This window comes from Canis lupus, chromosome X (genome assembly GCF_048164855.1).
Source record: "Canis lupus baileyi chromosome X, mCanLup2.hap1, whole genome shotgun sequence".
Lineage (NCBI taxonomy): Eukaryota > Metazoa > Chordata > Mammalia > Carnivora > Canidae > Canis > Canis lupus.
Genome location: NC_132876.1, coordinates 12,602,298 through 12,623,870, shown reverse-complemented (window position 1 = coordinate 12,623,870; position 21,573 = coordinate 12,602,298). Strand labels below are relative to the sequence as shown.

The 21,573-nt window shown below is 39.3% G+C and overlaps 1 long non-coding RNA gene across 17 annotated transcripts in view; it reads right to left on the bottom strand.

Moving 5' to 3' along the window:
* LOC140628694 (uncharacterized) overlaps positions 1-21,573 on the bottom strand; it is a 262,851-nt gene that overhangs the window by 187,398 nt on the left and 53,880 nt on the right. For 5 of the 17 annotated variants that reach the window (XR_012026703.1, XR_012026702.1, XR_012026704.1 and 2 more), the window contains one exon: positions 3,684-3,766. The exons of 6 other annotated variants lie outside the window; for them this stretch is intronic. This is a non-coding gene — a long non-coding RNA (uncharacterized lncRNA). Of the gene's footprint in view, positions 1-3,683; positions 3,767-9,921; positions 10,783-12,062; positions 12,179-21,573 lie in introns of those variants that run through there. 6 more of the 17 variants (XR_012026698.1, XR_012026706.1, XR_012026699.1 and 3 more) reach the window with 2 other exon arrangements.

Genomic DNA, 21,573 nt, shown 5'->3' with positions numbered 1-21,573 from the left:
GCCATTAGAAGCGATGAATACCCACCATTTACTTCAATGTGGATGGACCTGGAGGGTATTATGCTGAGTGAAGTAAGTTAATCGGAGAAGGACAATCATCATATGGTTTCACTCATACAGGGAATATAAAAAATAGTGAAAGGGATTATAGGGTAAAGGAGAGAAAATGAGTGGGGAATATCAGAAAGGGAGACAGAACACGAGAGACTCCTAACTCTGGGAAACGAACAAGGGGTAGTGGAAGGGGAGGTGGGCGGGGGGATGGGGTGACTGGGTGACGGGCACTGAGGGGGGCACTTGACAGGATGAGCACTGGGTGTTATACTATATGTTGGCAAATCGAACTCCAATAAATAAATAAATAAATAAATAAATAAATAAATAAATAAAGTTTACAACAGTTTATTTTTTAAAAGATTTATTACCCTATTATTTATTAATATATTACCCTAAACTGTTTGCAGAGTCAATGAACTGTCTCTATCAAAATTCCAGGAACATTTTTCACAGAAATAGAAAAATATAATACTAGAATTTGTATGGAGCCAGAAAAAAACCCTGAAGAGCATAAGCAATCTAGAGAAAGAAGAACAAAGGAAAATAGAATCTCAAGAAGAAGTCTATGCCCCCATGTTCATTATAGCATTATACACAATAGCCAAGATATAAAAATAACCTAAGTGTCCATGAGCAGATGAGTGGATAAAGAAGATGCAGTAGACATATACAATGAAATATTATTTAGGCATAAAAAAGAAGAAATACTACCATTTGTGAATGTTCAGGGCATTATGCTAAATGAGTAAATCAGAGTAAAAAACAAATACTGTATGTTATCAGTTATATGTGGATCTAGAGGGGATCCCTGGGTGGTTCAGCAGTTTAGCGCCTGCCTTTGGCCCAGGGCGCGATCCCGGAGTCCTGGGATCAAGTCCCACGTCGGGCTCCATGCATGGAGCCTTTTTCTCCCTCTGCCTGTGTCTCTGCCTCTCTCTCTCTATCTCTCTCTTTCTCTCTCTCTCTCTCTCTCTCTCTCTCTCTCTCTCTCTCTCTATCATGAATAAATAAAATATTTTTAAAAATGTGGATCTAGAAAAGCCAAACTCAAAGGAACAGAGAGTTGAGTTGTGATTACCAGGGTCTGAGGAGTGTGAGAAATGGGGAGATATTGCTAAAAGGGTATAAACTTCCACTTAAAAGATTAACTAAGTTCTAGGGATCTAATGCACAGCATGGCAATGATAGCTAATCACACTGTATTATATACTTGAAAGTTACTAAGATAGTAGATCTTAAATGTTCTCATGACAAAAAAGAAATGGTGATTACGTGAAGGGATGGGGGCATTAACTAATGCTATGGTGGTAATCATTTTCCTATATTTTAATGTATCAAATCAACACACTGCACAGCTTAAACTTACACAATGCAAAATGTCAACTGTATCTCAATGAAGCTGGAAAGTACATAAATAAATAAAAGGATTATGTGAATCCTAGGATATGAATGTTGTAATATGATTGTCCAGACTGAAGAAAGTGCTAGATACTTGGATTTTATTTGTACTCCTAAATATTTTCAGACTGGGGTAATGTTTAGTTGCCCATCCAACTGTTTGTATATCTTAAGGGTACATAAGTACAAGCCAGAAGTCAAAGGAAAGTGGTGATGGCAGAGTGATATCTTTGATGAGAGAGGGAAAGAAGTCTGCTTCCTTTGTCCCCAAGTTCATTCCATGAGTAAATAAGACCCATATCTGTGTTAAGGTACTTTGGTCCCACAGTGTACTGAACCTTAAGAGGAAAAAATGCATGTACTTAAGAATAGTTGGTTAGACTACAGCCTCCAATTGACTGACAAAATAACCTTCAAAAAATTCCTTATGAAAGTGGAGAGGTGGGGATCCCTGGGTGGCGCAGCGGTTTGGCGCCTGCCTTTGGCCCAGGGCGCGATCCTGGAGGCCCGGGATCAAGTCCCACGTCGGGCTCCCGGTGCATGGAGCCTGCTTCTCCCTCTGCCTGTGTCTCTACTTCTCTCTCTCTCTCTCTCTCTCTCTCTGCGTGTGACTATCATCAATAAATTAAAAAAAAAAAAAGAAGAAAAAAGAAAGTGGAGAGGTGAAAAGCTTCTACTTCCCTTGATCAAAAAGAGAGAGTTTCATAAAGGTGTTAAGATTTTTCTGAGTGATGTCTAAATGTAGCTAAATTGTACATATATTTAGATACAACTTTGCCAGTTTTCTAAAGTGTATTTTGCTAAGTAAAATCTCAGGAGGAAAGAAATGAGATTGAAAAAACTTTCTCTTCTGCAAGACCCATAAATGTCATATGGACAGGTATCTGTTTCTGTTTTTGATCCAGTTTTGTAGCGTTCCAGATAAGCTTAGTGACAAAGGGCTGTAATTTGTGAATTATGCTGCACAACGAGTGGCTCATATGGCACACTTCATCACTTCTGCTCTGCACTTACATAGTCTCACTTTTATGCTGAGAGTCTACAAGTTTAATACTCAGGGTATACACTTTGCTACCTTTTCTGCATATTTTATTAACAAAAAGTTATCCCATGCTGATCCAATTTCATATTTCAGAGATCCAGCTGCAGAAGTTGATGATGAAGCTACATAACTTAGCTTAGCTGAATGCATAAACAAGCATTTAATCAATAATCAGGTTGCATATTTTAATGGAAACAATGCAATGACTGTGATAATAAAAAAATACACATCAAACAAATTTATATTCTTAATTATTCTTAAAGAGCAACTTAGAAGAGGTCTTTAGGCTGGCACTTTCAAAGGAATAAATATTTGTGAACTTAAATAAAGATAGATCCAGAATTTTTCTTTTGTAATTTTTATTATTTGCTCCCCCAAAATATCCAGGAATTAGAATTTGTCTTTTTTAAAAAAAGGTTTTATTTGTTTGAGAGAGAGTGAAAGAGCGAGCAGGCAAGCACAAACACAGAGGGAGAGGAAGAAGCACACTCCCTGCTGAGCAGAGAGCCCAATGAGGGGCTTGATCCCAGGACCCCCACGATCATGACCAGAGCTGAAGACAGATGCTTAACCTACTAAGCCACTCAGGCACCCCAGTTTGTCTTCTTTTGACAAAGAAGTTCTGTTTACCAGATGGGTGGCATAACAGTCCCCAAACCAATCCAACCATGAATTTGTCAAACATAGCAGCTTCTAGAAGAACACGACTGACAAAGACTCAGGGACGTAGACCCCTTGATTTCTACTGTGGCATACTTGGATCATGGCTAATTGGTTTCCAACTAAGAGGGTCAATTGAATAGTTCAGTAATAGTCTCTTCACTGCACATATTGATGCAACCTGTTTTCCAAGTATTACCTCAAAATTCTCAGAATGATTGGCTTAAGGAAGATTTTTAAGTCCTGGAATCTAATTCAAAAAGCCCTTATTAAATGATACTATGTGCCAAAAACTATTTTAGATATTGGAGGTGGAGTTGGGATCAGGGCACCTGTCTTCTAGTACCTTATAACTTAGCAAATTATTTAGGAAGAGAGATGGATCCTTGCATAGCTAAAAGAATGCAACATTACAATTACAAGCATGTAACTGAGGATTATAGAAAGCAAGGGAAGGGGAAATTCACTATGACAAAGGTTGAAAGTAGAATTTCAATGGGCCCTGAAGGACAGAAAGGATACCCACGTGGAGAGTTGGCAATGACAAGCATTCCAGGCAGAGTGGTATTCTTCCCATTTCTTGGACAGTAGAGTCCTTTTCCACTGAAACTGGCAGAAAAAATTTTGTCAAGGTTAAATGTTGTACATTTCAAAATACTTTCATCACTTTTTCACTTTTAAGAAAAGTAAGCTGACTGCTGCTAGAAATCAGTCTTCACATATCTGCTGTTTTCAGGATGGTGATTGGAGGGCATTGCTGTCCGTATCGTGTGCTTGGCTAACTCCAGCTCAAACTGGGAACTGGGCCTCAGTCATGCAGGCAAGAACAGAATAAATGAGGCAGATGTTTTTACTGACTTCTGCTCTTTTGAATCTGTTCTGTGCAGAAGGGAGATGTTGTTTGCCTGAAATTATTTAAGTATAGCATTTGTCACTTCTATAATTCACTTACCACCACCAGATATGCAATTACTTTAACTGCGAGCCACTTACATCTTAGTCAGTTCTTCTGTCTAAAAATATGTTGGCTTTTATTTGAAGAGCTAAGATTGAAGCTGTCACTTGGGGCCATTCCAAAACTTTGCTAATTGTGCACTTCAAGTAGAGCAATATTTGAATTAATTTTCCTCTTGAATTTTAAGAAAAATGATTACTCATGTCATGTTTTTTTTCATTTATAATGATCATTTTACACTACTTTTCAAGAATAAAAATTGGAAATTGGTTGGCCTGAAAGGCTACACGGTTTGTTCTGCTGTTGGGCCTTGACTTACAACTTTAACTTATCGAAATGTATTCTTTCTAGATGACTTCCCTGAGAATTTGATCAACTTCAGCTTATACTCTAATCCTCATAAACCAGCACTTTATTGATTTCCTTATTGTTCAGAGCACTGAGACTCAGAAAACAATAAAATTCTTCAGCGAATTGTGTCTTTTTTACACTAAATGTGGCCCTGAGAGATTGCATCTACCATTCCTGGCTAGAATATAGAAATAGAGTTAGGAATAGAAAACTTCTGGAGAACAGTTTACTTAGCTCAAAGCTAGGAGGTAACCCTTCTAGGTTTAGTTCACGTGATAGATACTCTGAGTAGGTTAAAAAATAGGCATGATAAGAAGGAAGTTGGGCAGCTCTCATCTCAAATACAAGAGCAGAGCCTCGAAGTTCCCTGGGAACACAGGATGGTGTTGATGACTCAGAAGTGAAGGGCCTGGAATTCTTTGCCATGTTGGGTTGTTTTCCAGAGTAAACGAACTGTGGCATGTACCCACTTTGTTGCTCATCTCACCAGCTGTCCCTGTTTTCCTTGCAACTGAGTATGGACATATTCTTCACTAACTGGCTGGACCCAGTTCTGACTTGAAGAAGCTTAGCACTGCAGAGGCTAAGGATGTCTACCTCTGTCTGTCTTTTTATCTTCTTTCAGTTCTCCTAAAACTCGGTGTTCTTTCCTGACTCAAAGGATCTTCACACGCTGTCCCCACTGTCTGTAACTCTCTCTCCATCCTTTGCCTAGTCAACTCTTTGCCACCTCCAAATCTTATTTCTAAAAGATACATCCTCAGAGAAGCCTTCTCTGACATCTAGAGGAGGTCAGGCCCATGTCTATGATCCACAACACCCTGTTCTTCTCCTTTGTAGCATTTACTGAAAATAGTAATGAGTGATTTGCTTTGTAATTATTGTTTAAAATCTCCCTCTCAAATGTATACTCCTTGAATGCAGAGACTGTGCTAGTCTCTCAACTTGCTGTACCCCCACCTCCCCAGCACAGTGGCATACACATGGAGAATCCCTCAATACCTATTTGTTGAATGGATAGCTCAGACTGAAAGTTGAAAACATAAACAGAAGATCAGGTATTTATCTCTCTGTGGCAAAGGTTTTACTTAACAGTTTATTTTCATTGTTTATCTTGCTATTGGGAAAGGCTTAATAGCTCTAAGGCAGATGATGCAGTTAGTTTACTGGAAAGTGTACAGTCTTAGTGGCTGCCAGACTTAAATTTGAATCCTTCCTCTTCTAGTTGAGTTGAGTGATAGAAATATACTTCATATTCCTTAACTTGCTTTCTTTGCATTTCCAAAATGGGAATTAATATAATAGCTGCACTGTCTTTAACGTTCAAGGGGACAGTAATACCCATATTGTTGTGTTACAATGAGAACATAACAGGATCTCAGGGAATGCTAATTATCTTCCTTCCCACCCTCTTCCTTTCATCCCAAAGCACTTTTTGGTGTGAGACAAGTTAAATGAAGTTTAATATTTTATCTCAATCTTTTAAAGAGCACAAGATAACATCTAAAGGCATCACTTTTCAAATCAGAATTATTTGCGCTTCCTGAATAGTAACCTGTTTACCATGTAGACTTGGAACTAATTCATTTTGAAAATGATCAAATACCAAAATGATGGATTACATTGAACCATCTAATCAAGAACTGACAAGGGGAAGCAAAATACTTGAAAATCAATGTCACAGTTTAATCTAAAAAAAATAAAATCAATGTTACATACTATTTACAGTCTTTGCTGAATAAAGGAAACCATTTCTAGGTTTCTGATCAAATAAGATTTCATGACTTTTGCAAAAGAACACCATGTCTATGGTCAGTAATTAATCTGATAGTTACCCAGTGAGCACCTACTATGTGGCAATCCTTGAACACATGTTGAATAAAACTATAGGTCCTCAATCAACTGTGATGTTAAACCGAGCATGATAATAGCAACAATAGAGGTGCAAAGAGATGTGCTGTGTGCCAGAAGTCGCACTTGAAAAATAAATCTAATTTTGTCATGTAGAGCTAGTAAACTTTATGGAGAGGAAGTAGCATGCATGAAGTAGCAATCCAAAAGGCAAGATAGTTGGAAAATTGTTCCCGGATTAGTGTATCATGGATGTATTAGGGTTCAGTGGTTCCCCCAGAGAAATGGAAACAATGGGAAGATATATATAAATTCAGGATATATACATATCCTGAAAGATAATGTTGCAGACTCTAGTCTGAGCCTAAAGGCCTAAGAACTGGGAGCACTAAAGGCAGAAGAAAATCCATGTCCCAGCTCAAGTAACCAGGCAGAAAGAAAAAGGGTTGAATTTCTCCTTCCTCCACCATTTGTTCTATTCAGGTCCTAAATGTTTAATCTGGCAACCTGTGGCTAATCAACACATGAAATTAACTATCATAACAGAAAGAGTTTTACTGGAATCTGCATGCTTTAAAGAGTGCAAATGTGTTCATGTGTTCTAGTTAACATTTATAAGGCACCTATTATGTGTAAGTTGCTCTGAGTATGGAGATTAAGACCGTGTCCTTGCCTTCTATGAACTCACAGCCTAGTGGAGAGAGGAGTAGTGACAGGAGATGGGTAGAAGAGTTGTAAAAATAAATAAAAGAAATGGAATTTCTCTGAGTTAAATGCAACAGAAGAATGACATACATAGCAAGGATATAGAAAGAGCATTAACTGTCTGGAGACTCTGTGTGTGTTGTGTAAAGGCTTTATAGTGTTGGTACAGGGCACTTGAGTAGGGTTTTGAAGAATGGATATTCACCAAGCAGACAAGGCCTAAGAAGAGACATGGAGGCATACAGCAGCATGGTAGGTACAGAAAACTTGCAGCATTTGAGTTTCACTGGGCCAACAGGGAGCAGAAAGACATGAGGGTGGACAAGCAGACAGGAGTCAGATCCTGGAAGATCTTGCCAACTGTCTTAAGCGTTTTGGACTTACACTTGGATGTTATGAGAAATTGAAGGTTTTAAAGCAGAGAAGTGAGGTGTCTGTCAGATTTGAAGTTTAGGAAGATCTTTCCAGCTGCTGTGAACAATTGTTCTTGAACTCAAGTGTTTTTCAGAATAACCTGGGAAGCTTATAAAATGCATATTTATGGATTCCACTCCCAGAGAAGAGAGCATGGAATTCATGCATGTGCATTTTAAGGATTCAGAGTTGTTGTTTTTTTTTTCAGGTTGCAGGTGGTCTTCAAATGGATTTGGTGGTAGCTATTGGAGTTAGGGGCAATTCCAGGATGAGGGAGACCAGATAGGATAGCATTACTGAAGGTAGTAGGATCACAAACTCTAGATTACGGTTTAGAGAATAAGACAGGGGCTTCTGAGGGGGCTGAAGTACTTGATACATCATTAATATATAGCTTCAAGCACAAAAAAGACAAGATCCAATTATGAGAGACGGCTGTAACACAAGGTTACGGGTGCACTCACAATAAGGTACCTTGCTAAAATGTCTGTCTTGTTTACAATTCTCTGCCTGAGGTCAGATTTGGTTTGCAACGACTGACTCTATAGGTACACAAGCTGATGACCCCAGGTGTTCAAAGGAGAGGTCTGAAGAAGCTGAGAACCAGTCAAAATTCTCTAGGGATGCCTAAGAGTGTTGCTAAGCAGGGACAAGGTCCAGCTGTAGAGCTGCGGTTCAGCAGCATGAAGTGTTCAACTGTTTCCAGCCTATTCCTCAGGAGAAAGGAATAAAGCTTTATTCCTCAGAAGAAAAAAAAATATGAAGTACAACATACATGTTAATTAAATGTTTTTGCCATTCAACAGATCATCATCATTTACAAATGACTACACAAAAAACAAAACAAAACAAAAAAAAAACCAAATGACTACACAAGTACAGCATGCAAAACTATTGGAATTGTGTGAAAGAGAGGGAGAGAGAGAAAATTAGGATACATTTCATCATAAGTACATAGTCTACTGCCACCAAATCTGTTTTTCATAGATGCTGCTGCAATAAATCTTTGATACACATTTATTTTCCCTCCCTGTGGCAAATTTTTTATTTTTATTTTTTTATTTTTTATTTTTTTTTCTAGTTTCATCTGCCAGAGATGATGGGAAATTTTTATTTTTTATTTTTATTTTTTTAAGTAAATTAATTTTTTATTGGTGTTCAATTTACCAACATACAGAATAACACCCAGTGCTCATCCCGTCAAGTGCCCCCTTCAGTGCCCATCACCCATTCACCCCCACCCCCCGCCCTCCTCCCCTTCCACCACCCCTAGTTCGTTTTTTTAAATGGATAAATGCAGCTATTGTAGCATTTGACAAGATAAAGGAATCACACATTTCCCATGACCATAACTAATTTAGGGCATTTTTGTTTTTGCATATTCACTTTTTGTCTTTGTTTCTTGACACATAGCTATATTTTGCTAGTTACAGCACACTCACAATTTTAAATTTTGCTTCAGTATTAGTTTGTTAGGGTTACCATAACAAAATACCATAGAATGGGTGACTTAAGCGACAGGTTTATTTTCTTATAGTTCTCTGAGATCATAGTATTGGCAGGGTTGGTTCCTTCTGAAAGCCATGAGGCAAGGGTCTATTCCAGGCCTCTCTCCATGGCTTGTAGACGGCCACCTTCTCCCTGTGTCTTCACATTGTCTTCTCTTTGTTTGTACCTATGTCCCCAGATTTGCTCTTTCTTTTTATATGTGGAGCTCTCTTCTCTTTTGCTGTCACCTCTATAGGAAACATTTTTTCTTGGGAGGGAGCAGAGGGTTCCGTTGGGTGGATGCACTGGAATGCACATTGTGCCTTTTATGTTGTTTCCCATTTTCCTGATGTTATAGGTATTGTTTCATTAAACATCTTCGTGCATATGGCCTTTTTGCTTCTCTTCAAATATATCCTTAGGGTGAATCCCAAAGAGTGAGATTACTAGGTCATTTTTATGGTTTTTGATTAATATTGCCATATTGCTTTTTAAATGGGCTATGCGAATTTATATGGCTACCAGCAGCAGTATTTGAATATACAGTTTTGCTACAATACCAGCATTTGGTGTGATAGTTTAAATTAGTTTATTTAATAGGTGCAGAATATTACAGCATTGCTATTTTAATTTGCATTCCTCAGATTACTACTGAGGTTGCTCACTGCTGGTTTTCTGTCACAGATTAGAATAGTTCATGTAAAATATCAGAAAACCTTTATTCAAGCATTAATTGCAGAATTCACATGAATTTAAATTCATTTATTCATTAAAATATATCTTTTGGTACACTTTTGATGAGCATCTGCTCTATGCCAGATATCGTGTTAGAGATAAAAGATACAAAGGCAAACAGATTCCTTGTGTCTATAATAGGAGGTATATGTTGGCCTTTACTGTCACTTAGAAGGTTTGTAGAAAAGTTCCAAACTTACACAGTTAAATTTGAACAGCCCCCTGTGTCAGGATCCCACTAGAAAGAGATGACATATTCAAAGGAGTATTTGAAAAGAGTTTAATAAAAGAACTACTTAAAAGTAAGGTAACCAATATGGAATAGTGAAGTATCATAGATTTTAGCAATGGTGGAAGCCATTATCATCCCTAAACCTAAAGGGACAAGGAAGGCAACCATTAATGGAATACAGAGAGAGCTATCGAAGAGGGGCCCTATAGGAACTATAGTCTTAGGTAGAGGAGACAGGCCCTGACCAACAGCACCCCCTTTCAACTCTTCCTCCTCCCTCTGACCAGTGTTCTGCAAGAGCTTCCCAGAGGCTCTCCCAAATGGAGCCTGGATGAGCCAGTCAATCATGTCAGTCTACCAGGACTTAAAGAAGGGCAGAGAAGGTCAGAAAATGGGCAAATAGAATATCCAGTATTGGTCCACCACTATCCCCCTGCCAAAAAAGGAATAAAACTGTTTCATAGCCAAACAGGTGAATTTGGAATATCTACTCTGAAAGTGACCTAAAACAACTTGCTTGAAAATAATCCTGTACAGCGTCACTTGGGGCACATTTCTTTAAAGCTGCAAGACACCAGTATGTTTGCCACTGCTAAAGAACTGTCCTTATTTGGCAAGAAGTGGGAATGACAAGAGAGAAACATTTCATCAGATCCGGTGCTGCTCCTGACCCAAGTGGGCATTTTAACAATGCAGTGCTAAGTTAGGATGATTCAAGTGTTTTAATTAGAAAGTTACAGTCTCACTCAGGTTACCCTAAATCATGGAGTCATTGTAAGTTGCCATAGTAACTGATCCGATGCTCTGTTTGTCTGGGTGTCATTGTAGATGCAGGGCTCTCTTTCTCTCATGGCATCTTGATTTTTCTTTCTTCATTCCAAACATTTTCTCCTGCTACCAACAAGAAGATCACCTTATTATCCAATCAATTTCTGGCTGGAAAGAATTTGACTGGTCTAGCTAATCACCTAATAGGATTAGCCATTCTTAGGTCAGGTGGTCCAGTGATGATACAGTAAGTACTATCCCTTGCTCAAGAAGCAGCCTGCTGACGTTTTTATTAGCAGAGACTACAGAAAGAGCAGTTTCCCTTGGAGGAAGACAGTGAGAGTGGCACAAAGTCCTTGGAGCTAATTGGAAAACCATAAAACTTTCTTATCTGAAACAAATCTCTCCCATATTCACCCCAGTCAAGATTAATTACTCTTTCCAACAGGCTTCCATAACTATTTTTTACAGGTTTATTGAGGTTTAATTGACATATAATATTCTGTACATGTTTAAAGTGCAAAAATTGATGATTTTAGATATAGGGATACATTCCTGACTTCACCATCATAATAAAACTAATGAATATTTACATCAATATAAAAGATTTTTTTTTGTTTGCCTATAGGGGGACATATGACAAAGATCCTGTCCAGAAGGAAATCAATCAATCAATCAATCAATCAATTAATGTCAAGTTAAAGACAGGTAAAGAACTAACTGCAGATGGGCTAGGCATAATGAAATCAAATAAAGACTCGACACCAAACTGCAAACAGTACATTGTGCCTTTCTGTTCAAGATTTACAATCCTGAAAGAATTGTATTTACTTGGTTTGGATCCTGCGCCCGCCCCTGGAGCAAATAACCATGGCAAAGGGATCAGGATCTCAAAGTATTAACATGAACACTAGTGGCCTGTCATCCCTGCATATTGAGGCCATTCCCAGAGGAAGAACTGTCATCTGGAACACCATTCCGAGAGGTATTTACTATGGGATGATCGAGATTAAGAGACGTATCCAACATCACACAAAATATAAACCTTAGCTCCCTCTTTTCTACTCTGCCACATTTGTGTTACACTGTTGAACTTTCTGTCTGGTGGGCATTTCGACTGATAGGGATTTGCCTTCTCTAGGAATCTGAAAAATCCTATTTTTTCTCATCAGATTTATATCTCCAAATTAGCTGCCCTTAAGTTCTTTCATTTTTGAAATTGACCACTTCAGAGTTAATGCTACAAAATTTGCATGTCGACTCAATTCTAACCCTTAATGGAACACACACACACACACATGCACACAGACACACACACACACACACACACACACACAAGACAGCCTGCCTCTCTCCAGGACTCTTTGTATATCTGAATTTTTTTTCCAAACCAGGCAATTACTTACATGCAGTTGTGGGCATGATATAGTGACTTTGTGGGTGAAGGATCCAGTCTGTATCAGTCTCCAGTAGTTCTGAGAACCAGGAATAAAGTAGATTCTGGAGCTGTTCTTGTTTTGGTCTTTAAATAGGAATAATGAAGTAAAATTAAAGGGAATAAGAATAAAATGAACTAGATAGATTTTGTCTAATCAAGATTATGAGGATAAGAGTCGTCTTATTTATGTTTTTTAAAAATTTTTGTTTAAGATAGAACGAGTGAGAGAGAGCAAGAGAGCACATGAGCAGAGGGGAGGGGGAGAGGGAGAAGCCAGCTCTCCAATGTGGGGCTAGATTCCAGGCAAACACTTAGCCAACTGAGCCATCCAGGCATCTCTTATTTATGGTTTTAAAGGGCATGGAAATTTTCCATAAAAAGAATAGGGATTTGTTGAATTCTTTGCAGCAAAACATCACAATAAAAGGAACTGAAATCACATTAAAGCAAAACAGAAAGTGTTCTTTAGTCATAGTAAGGAACTTTCCTTGTTGATGTGTTAAATTGCAAGAATGGGGACCGAGGGCTATGTGGCATTTCTGTTTCCTGGAGAGTTCTAGGGAAGGGCAAATAATCCTGCATTGTACCAAACTGCACTGATCCTACATTGTACTGAAGCCGAGGAAAACAGACATTCTTTCAAGCTTTTTTTTTTTTCCAGCTCTTCAATCCTACTATCCTCTGATGGTTTTCACACGCTATTCCACCAGCAACGAGTGTCATTTAAAGACTTCTCTGGAAAGAGAGACCTCATAGGCTCTTTTTCAGGCCTTTTGCAGTTTAGTTGTATCTCAAGTCAAGTGAGCACTCACTCTGGATATTATTTGTATTCATTTGTTTGCATAATGCGTAAAAATTAGAGATATTTTCAGATCTACTTTTTTTTTATCATTTGTTTGGCTTAATTAACCTAAAGCTTGAACATATAATAGCATTTTCTTTTAGAACTCTCCACCCTGGTTTACTGCCAGAATTATTAATAGCAATGAAGAATTTCAGTGGTAAAGATACTGGTTTAAGAATGACTCAGAGATCTTTAGGGAGACTCAGAGTCCACAGAGGCTCTCTCTCCCCTCCCCAAAGTCATAAAATGACACTAGGAAAGGAAGGGAGTGTAAAGACATTAAAATTATTCTCTAGGGGCATCCCCAGTGGCCCTTCGGCCCGGGGCGTGATCCTGCAGTCTTGGGATCCAGTCCCAAGTCAGGTTCCCTACATGGAGCCTGCCTCTCCCTCTGCCTGTGTCTCTGCCTCTCTCTCTCTCTCTCTCTCTCTGTGTGTGTGTGTGTCTGTCATGAATATATAAATAAAATCTTTAAAAAAAAAGAACTCAGTTAAAATTATTCTCTGGTGAAGACCAAAGATATAATTGTGGGTAGGCCTTGAGTTGTAGTTTCTACAGTGCACCCTCCAGCCAAAAATACTACAAAATATAATGAAACTAGTCTGAGGAAGAGGCATCCCCCCTGCTCCCACCATATTCTGTCTTTCTGAAGAACTTATCAGCCTGTGAGAACAAAGTATTTGATTTCTAAGGCACCTTCCTAGAGGTATTTGAAGGAGTTTGCGGATTTTAAAGATGATTTCACACATCAAGGGAAAAGGAAAATGGTAGCTCCGACAGTGTTTTGAAGGGAGGCTACCATATGGCCTTTAGAAAGGTAACATTCGCCAGAGTTTTGTTAGACTATGAGATCCTCAAGGTCAGAGAAGCTATTTGGTTTTCCCACTCAGAGAGGATTGTGGAAATACAACATAATGGTTAAATTACAGACTGAGGAAAGCCTACTTCGTGAGATAAGGCTGTAGCTAACAACCATGTACTTGTGTTTTCCAAAGGCAAATGGCTTCGTTCACTCAGCTGTAGTAAGAAACTACAACTTACTAAGCACTTAATTCTGTGCTGTGCAGTGTGTGAAGAGGTAGAGATTCAGTCCTGATTAAGACATCATTCCTGTCCCAGAACATCTCACACACTCAGGGGAAGGGGGCAGGAACTGACTATTAAACAGGCTATTAAAATGCAGATAGTTAGGTATTGTGGTATGGGAAATATGAGAGGCAGTGGGATGGAGTGCAGAGGAGGGGCAGGCACTTTGCCAGGACCCAGCAGGGAGAAACGGAGGTAGACACGGATTTTGGAGTATCTGCTGTTTTGTATGCTCCACGCCACAAGCCTTCTCTGTTAGAAGGACTAAGAAATATTAGACGAATTTTAATTTTCTTTAATGTTCTAATTCTTTTTTTTTATATTAAAGCTAAAATAATTTTTTTTTACAATGCACCATTGCAAAAAAAGAAAGGCAGATTTCTCCGATTCCTTATTCAATAGGCAATTTCCTACATGAATGAGATGGTGTCAAACGGAATACATTCATTCATTCAAAAAATTACACATTAACACCGCAAGAAGAATTTGATCAAGAATTCACCAGACAGAACTTGGAAAATACTCCACTGAGGACCACTGAGCTGCCCTTGCCAAGGCGAAGGACAGGTAATTTGCCGTGACTAATTGAAAAACATAAAGAACATTAATATGAAAAATGAAAGCATAATCCATGGTATAACAGGCAGGGAAACCATTCACGTAATTGATTACTCTTCAAGGTAACATGTTCTTCCTCTCAGGAATTTTTCTTTGGCCCATTCTGTTTTAAAAGCCTGCTAAAGTGACATCATTTGAAAGGTCATGGGAGCAGCTGTCTCTATACCAGTGGTCCAGAGAGTGAGACTAGGATGCTCACAATTTGGGGAAAGAATTATTAAAGAAAATATTTAGAGACCTTAGTGAAGCTATATGCTCCATCTGAACATGGTGAGACATAATATTAAGACACGATGATTATTATATCAATGGCTTTTAATTTGAAAACAAGTAGCAGGTTATCAGAGGACCTAGGTTTTAGTCTTTGCTCCACTGCATACTAGGTGTGTGAACTTAGACAAGTCGCTTATCTCCACGGGATTCTCAGTTTCTTTATCAGTAAAATGAGGATAGTAGGAACTCTTCTGCTTGTCTTGCTAGGTTGTGAAACACCAAATAAGAGCACTGGTGCAAAAGCTGTTAAAGACCATAAAGATTAAACATAAAAATAAAAGTAATCAATGTAGAAAGACTGAACCTTTTGGTATTCATCAAGCATTATGGAGGTAAAAGTAATGGGGCAACAGAAAACAGTAACTGAAGGCACAGCTCTGGCATCAGAGTCCAGGTTCAGATTCCAACTCCTCCAGCTCTGTGTGACCTTAGATAAGATAACCTCTCAGAGCTTCACTTTAAATCGTGGGGATCATATTGATCGCTTTTTCACAGGGTTGTTCTGAAAGATCAATGATGTGATGCACGTGAAATGCAGAAAAGGACTGTCCCAATTGTATGTGTCTGTTCCAATTACTCTTCTGAGTAGCCTCCTGTCCTATTCTCCTTCACCTGTGGGCAAAACTGTTAAGTCCTAGACAGTCAGACCTCATGAGTTGAGCCCCACCAAGACATAATTAGGGCAAATGTACACATAGATTAAATCCTTCTTGATTATGTCCTTGAAGGATAAATTTGCTAAAAAATGAAAGATGTCACACATATGTGGTCAATTGATCAAAGGTGCCAAAGCAATTTAGTGGAGGGGAAAATAGTCTTTCACAAAATAGTGCCCGATTAACTGGATATCAATATAGGAAAAAAAAAAAGTGAACACCAACTTCTACCTTATGTCACACGTAAAAATCAACTCAAGATAGATAATCAATGTAAATGGATTCTAGATGGACCTAAATGTAAAACTCCAAACTCTAAAACATCTAGAAAAAGACAGGAGAAAATCTTTGTGACTTTGGGGTAGGCAAAAGTTCATAAATAGAACACAAGAAGCACAAAAATATTTAAAAAGTTATAAATTTGATGTCATTAAAACTTAAAACTTTTATTTTTTATTTTTTTAAACTTTTATTGTTTAAAAGGTATTGTTGATAAAAAGAAAAGACAAAACTTGGAGAAAATATTCATAGCACTTACATCAGACAAAAGTACTTATATCTAGGATGTATAAATACCTCTTATAATTCATTAATAAGAAAACAACCAACCAATAAAAATGGGCAAAAGATTTGAAGAGATATCCCCCCCCCCAAAAAAATAGTCACAAATGGCCATCGAATGATGCAGCCAAGACCAGATTTAAGAGGGGCATTGTCTGGGCTCCATAAAATATTGCTAGTTATGCTGCTAATTGAGGCCAAGGGGCAGGGAGAGAGGACTACCCTGCTGTGTCCCACCACCTCTTCCCATACATTTCTCTATTTTCTCCATTCCTCTTGCTTCTTCTTATCCTTTTTACCCTGAAGAGAGAAGGTTTTAAAGGGCTCAAGTCCAGTGGTCTTTATTTGCTTCTCGATCATATAGCTAGTTCTAGGCAGAACCAGAAGCTAAAGCCATCCTGACTCCCTGGATGTAGGTTCTTCATGGGGTGCCATGGGCCTGGTTGGTTGCTCTTTCTTCCCATCTTTAGATTAACACTGTGTGCTACTTTAAGACGGGCAGCCCAGCAGACCTAGGGCCACATTTACATTTGGGATGTTTTCAAAGCAGATGTGCAGTGTCACTTGCTGAGATCTAGTATGTGTTTCTCTTGCACTTCGAGTGGCAGACTTACACCTCAGCACTTTGGACAAAGATGGGTAATCAGCATTGGCTTTGGCTCCCAGAATCAAAGTGTACATTTATATTGCTGCAATGCAGCTATGCTTTCAAGCTGATGTTCTCAGCTATTTGTAAGGTTCTGCGAAGTGCCCCTTCTCTTGCCAGTATGGGAAAAAAATGTTTCCCCAGAACTGCCCAGAATCATCTGCCACTAACTAGCTGTGTGACCCTGGGCAGTCACATCCCTCTGTGGGCCACAGTGGCCTCATGGGTAAGACTGGGGCTTGAACTAGTTGATCTCTGAAGGCCCTTTGGCTTTGCCATTTTTTACATTCTCCAGCTCCATGATTCCAAGTCATCAGCCTTAACACTGAAATGCCACCAACACAGAGTTAGGTATATTTTTTGCTGTTGATTTGCAGTCTCTGGGATTCCTCTGCCTTGTTTATTGCTTCCTTGGAGCTGTCTTGCATAATCTGCCTGCTTACGATCTTGCTGTTTCTTACAGATGGTGTAGTGTTTGAAAGATGAAGGCAAGAGTATTCAATGCAGAAGTGTAGACACAGACCTATCCCTTTCTGACACTAAAGCTACGTGTTTCTCCTGTTTCTTGTCCTCTGCCCCCTTCCAGTTTGTTCCATCGCTGCATTTGGGTTTTATGATTACATCTGCAATAGCAGGCACAGATGTTTTTCTCACTCAATTGTATGGTTAATGGTGAGATGGATTTTTCAAGCAGATGCTCGCATGTGGGTGCTATTCTTTTCTCTCCTGACACATTCTCTACACAAACAGCAGATTGTGTGTCTGGTGTGCTTTGAGCCTCACAAGAGAATTCAAGCTGAAAAATGCGGGGCTGATTTTTAAACTCTTAAAAAAATAATGCAGGCACTCAACTTGATAAACACTTGATAGCACTCCAGCAGTCCAGATCCAGACCTACATCTCCAGCCTTCGCCAGTTTTAGCTGAAGAAGCTGAGATTAAGAATTTGTCCTTTGAAGGGTTGCCCTTATGAAGGGCAAATGGCATCAGATCCAATTTGAAAAGAGCTGGACTCGTGTGCTCTGTCACTGCGGTTTCTGTGACTTGAGGCATGTTATTTAAGCTCTGTTTCTTCATCTGGGAGATGGGATTGATAATACAAAGCTGGTGAGCATCACCAGCTGGTGTGCTGAGTTGCAGAGGTCCCTGCTCAAGTCCAGTCCATGCTCACTATGGCATGTACAGCTAACTGGAGCTGACTGACCAGAAGTCTATTTGCACAAAGGACTGAGAAACCTCTTGGGGGAAAGACAAATGTGTGCAAAGCTTGAGTTTGAGCTTAACTGAAATTTCAATAGTGCCAGAGCTTCTCAATGTTGGCACTACTGAAATTTGGGGCTAGACTGTTTATTGTGATGCCTGTCCTGTGCATTGTAAGATTTTAGCAGCATCCCTGGCCTCAACCCAGTAGCACACCACCCCTCAAGTTGTGACAATTAAAATTGTTTCCAGATATTGCCAAATGTGCCTGAGGGGAAGGGGTCCAACTGAGAACCACTGCCTTAGAGGCGTTCAATTCTGGCTTTAAATGCCAGCTCTTATGCTTACCCGGGGTCATGCTGCTAGTAACTCTCTGTGCTTCAATGTCCTCATCTGTAAAATGGGGTTCTTAGCTACTTGGTAGGGAGGACTGTTGAGAGAATTCAAATGACAGATGTGTGCAAATTCTGGCACCTAGTAAGACACTACCTCTCTGCAAAAAAGGGCCTTTGCTTGTTTCTTTACTCTTCCTAAGATACTCTCTGGCTCTTGCCCCACCTCTCTGTGTCTTGTGAACTCCAGCTCATCTTTCAAACCTCAGCTAAAGCATAATTTGTGGGGGAAGCCTTCCTTGGTCCCTCAGACTATATCAGAGCTCAGGGCACTTTCAGCACTTATTTTGTTGATATTATACATTCTAAGACTTGGGTGATCATTTCATTAATGTCTTTTGGATTACTAGACTGTAAGCGTCATGATAGCAGGTGCTATGTCTCTCTGGTTCACCGTTGCATTGCCAGAGCTCAGGGTGGTGCCTGGGACAGAACATTCATTTAATAAAATATTACTGAAGGCAAGGAGGAAGCAAGAAATGAGGAGCTCAACACAGCAATTCAAATGTCATTGTCACCAATTCAAATGTCATTGTACCTTAATTCCCCTAAGAAATTATAGGCAGCTAATTAGCCCAGTGAAAAGAATACAGTGACAGGAGAAGAACAGTAGTTTTAAGGAAAGTCTGTCACTGGAAACTCTCTCCAACTTAGTTCTCATAGACTGTGGAATTTGGTGGGCCCAAGAAATGGAATACCTCCTTTCCAGCTGAATTTGAAACTAAAAGAGTAGAGAGATGAAGATCAACAATATTATCTTTATTCCTAAAAACTGTTGGGTCTGGAGAACATAGTTTATGTGTACAGCAACATACTCTTAGTACTGTACCCCTGAATTAGCTAGATTTACCTAGTCATAGGCAGCACTAAACAAATCCAGCACACCACCTCCGATGGGGACTTGCATTTACAAAATTCATAGTATATAGAACTAAGACTATTTGTTTTCTTACAGAAGACCTGTCCCAAAGGGAGAAGCAAGAAGTGTTGAGCTGAGTGAAGATTTTCTTCCTCCTGTGGAGAAAGGCCAGGAGCACTACTCTAGTGCAGGTCCTCCATTTAGGAACATGATGCAGTGGGAAAGGACATCACTCCACATCCACTCCTGCCAACAGACTTATGCCTGTCTTCAAACAAAATAGAAAACTGGGAGCAAAAATTGACATAGGCATTTCATTAAAGAGCCTGTAATATATTAGGACTCATGCAGTATTGCTCTGGGACTTCTCTACCTGATTATGATAAAAAAAGGAAAAAGAAGTGATCTTCCCCATTTTCCCACAAAACTCTGAAGCTTTGTCATCTTGAGGGCCCTAGTGAATTGATCTCACCAGTTGTTTCTGGAGAAGATGGTAGCCCCATGGAAATAGAAGTGAGTCCCACCCAAAGTGGGCATGCTCAGTGGATGAAGCAGTGCTCAGTGCAGGGCTTCTAGATCAGGATAAGAAGCTGTGTTTAGTTAGCAATTTTCAGAGGCTAGTAGTACAAGAAGCATGGAAATGATAAATGCACCCTTGTTTTATTTTTATTTTATTTTTTCAAAGATTTCATTTATTTATTCATGAGAGACACACAGAGAGAAAGAGGCAGAGACACAGGCAGAGGGAGAAGCAGGCTCCATGCAGGGAGCACCGGGGCTGCCCCCACCCTTGTTTTAAACTCTGGCCTACATAAATCAGGAAACTTTGTATGTGAAAACAAAAGCTTTGTAAACTGTAAATCTATTCAAATGTGAAGGGCTATTAAATTTTCCCTTTTCACAGTTTCATTTGTTTCAGTTCTATCCCAATATGCTTTTAGGACCTTAGGTCTTCATGATATTCTGTTGCCCAGTTGCTGCGGTGTGGCTACTTTTCAGGATTGAGACAGATGTGTAGGTAGGTATGGTGGCTTGAGAACCATCATATATCGTGATGTGCTTGTGTTACCCGATCTTAATAAAAGCCTCAGACCAAAAGACTAAAATGGGCTTCCCTAGACTGATACATTGCACATCTGTCTCCGACATTTACTGCTATATAGAAAGCATGTCCTGTGTGGCCCCAGATGGGAAGAGACTTCGAAGCCTGTGTTTAGCCTCTCTGGATTTTGCCCAATTCATATTTTTTCCTGTTGCTTTTGCTCTATAGCCTTCGCTGTAATGAACCTTACAGCTATTGAATCTTGTCTTTGTGGTGAATCAACAGTTGAAGGTGGTCTTGGGGCCCATGAGACACTCTACTTTCAAAATATATCCAGAGGTTAATGACTTTATACCATCTTTTCTGTTCCTGCTCTGGTCCAGACTACCATCTGTCATCTGGGAAAATATAGTACTGCTTCCACTCTTATGTCCCTATATCCAGTTTTCTAAAAAGCAGCCAGAGCAATCTTCAAAAAATGTAAATCTTATTTCATCATTCCCCTACCTGTTCAATAACTTCCAATGACTTTCCACCACATATTTAAATAAAAGTCATGCTCCTTATCTAGCTACAACATCCAGCATGATTTTTCCTCCTGACATCTCTCTGAAATCATCTTTTACCACCCTCTCCTTTGATCATTTTGTGCCTCTTTGTTTCTAGAATACCTCGAGTTCATTCATTTTGGCAGAAGCTGTTCCTTTCATCTAGAAAGATCTAGCTCTAGTTCTTCCTCTCTATCTTCCCAGGGTTGGCTCCTTCTGGTCATTCAGGTCTCAGCTCAGATGTCACCTCCACAGATCACCCTAGGTTTTAGCCCTTCCCCTCAATTACTTTTATTATACAGCCCTCTTTATTTTACTTGTGCCATTTACCAATATCTGAAATTATCTTGTTTGCTTTTAGAACCCAATCCCCTTGAAGACAAAGACTTTGTCTTTCTCATTTACCGATGTTTCCCCAGTGTCAAGAACAGTGGCTGACTCATAGTAGCAGACATTCAGTAGATATATTTTGATTGAATGGATGAAATCTAAGACAATTTGCAGTTTTAAGGAAGTTCCTATTGGGATATGTGTGTGTGTGTGTGTGTGTGTGTGTGTTCTGAAACATGCTGGAAAAACCTTTAGGTAGATAGTGTATGTATAAGGCTAGGACATTTCTCATACAATGAAATATCCATCATCTATATTACTCATTGTTGTGTCCTCAGTTTCTGGAACAGTGCCTGGCTTACAGTAGGTGCTCAAGAAATATTTGTCAAATAAATGAATGGTGCCTGATAAAAAGTGTGCATCGC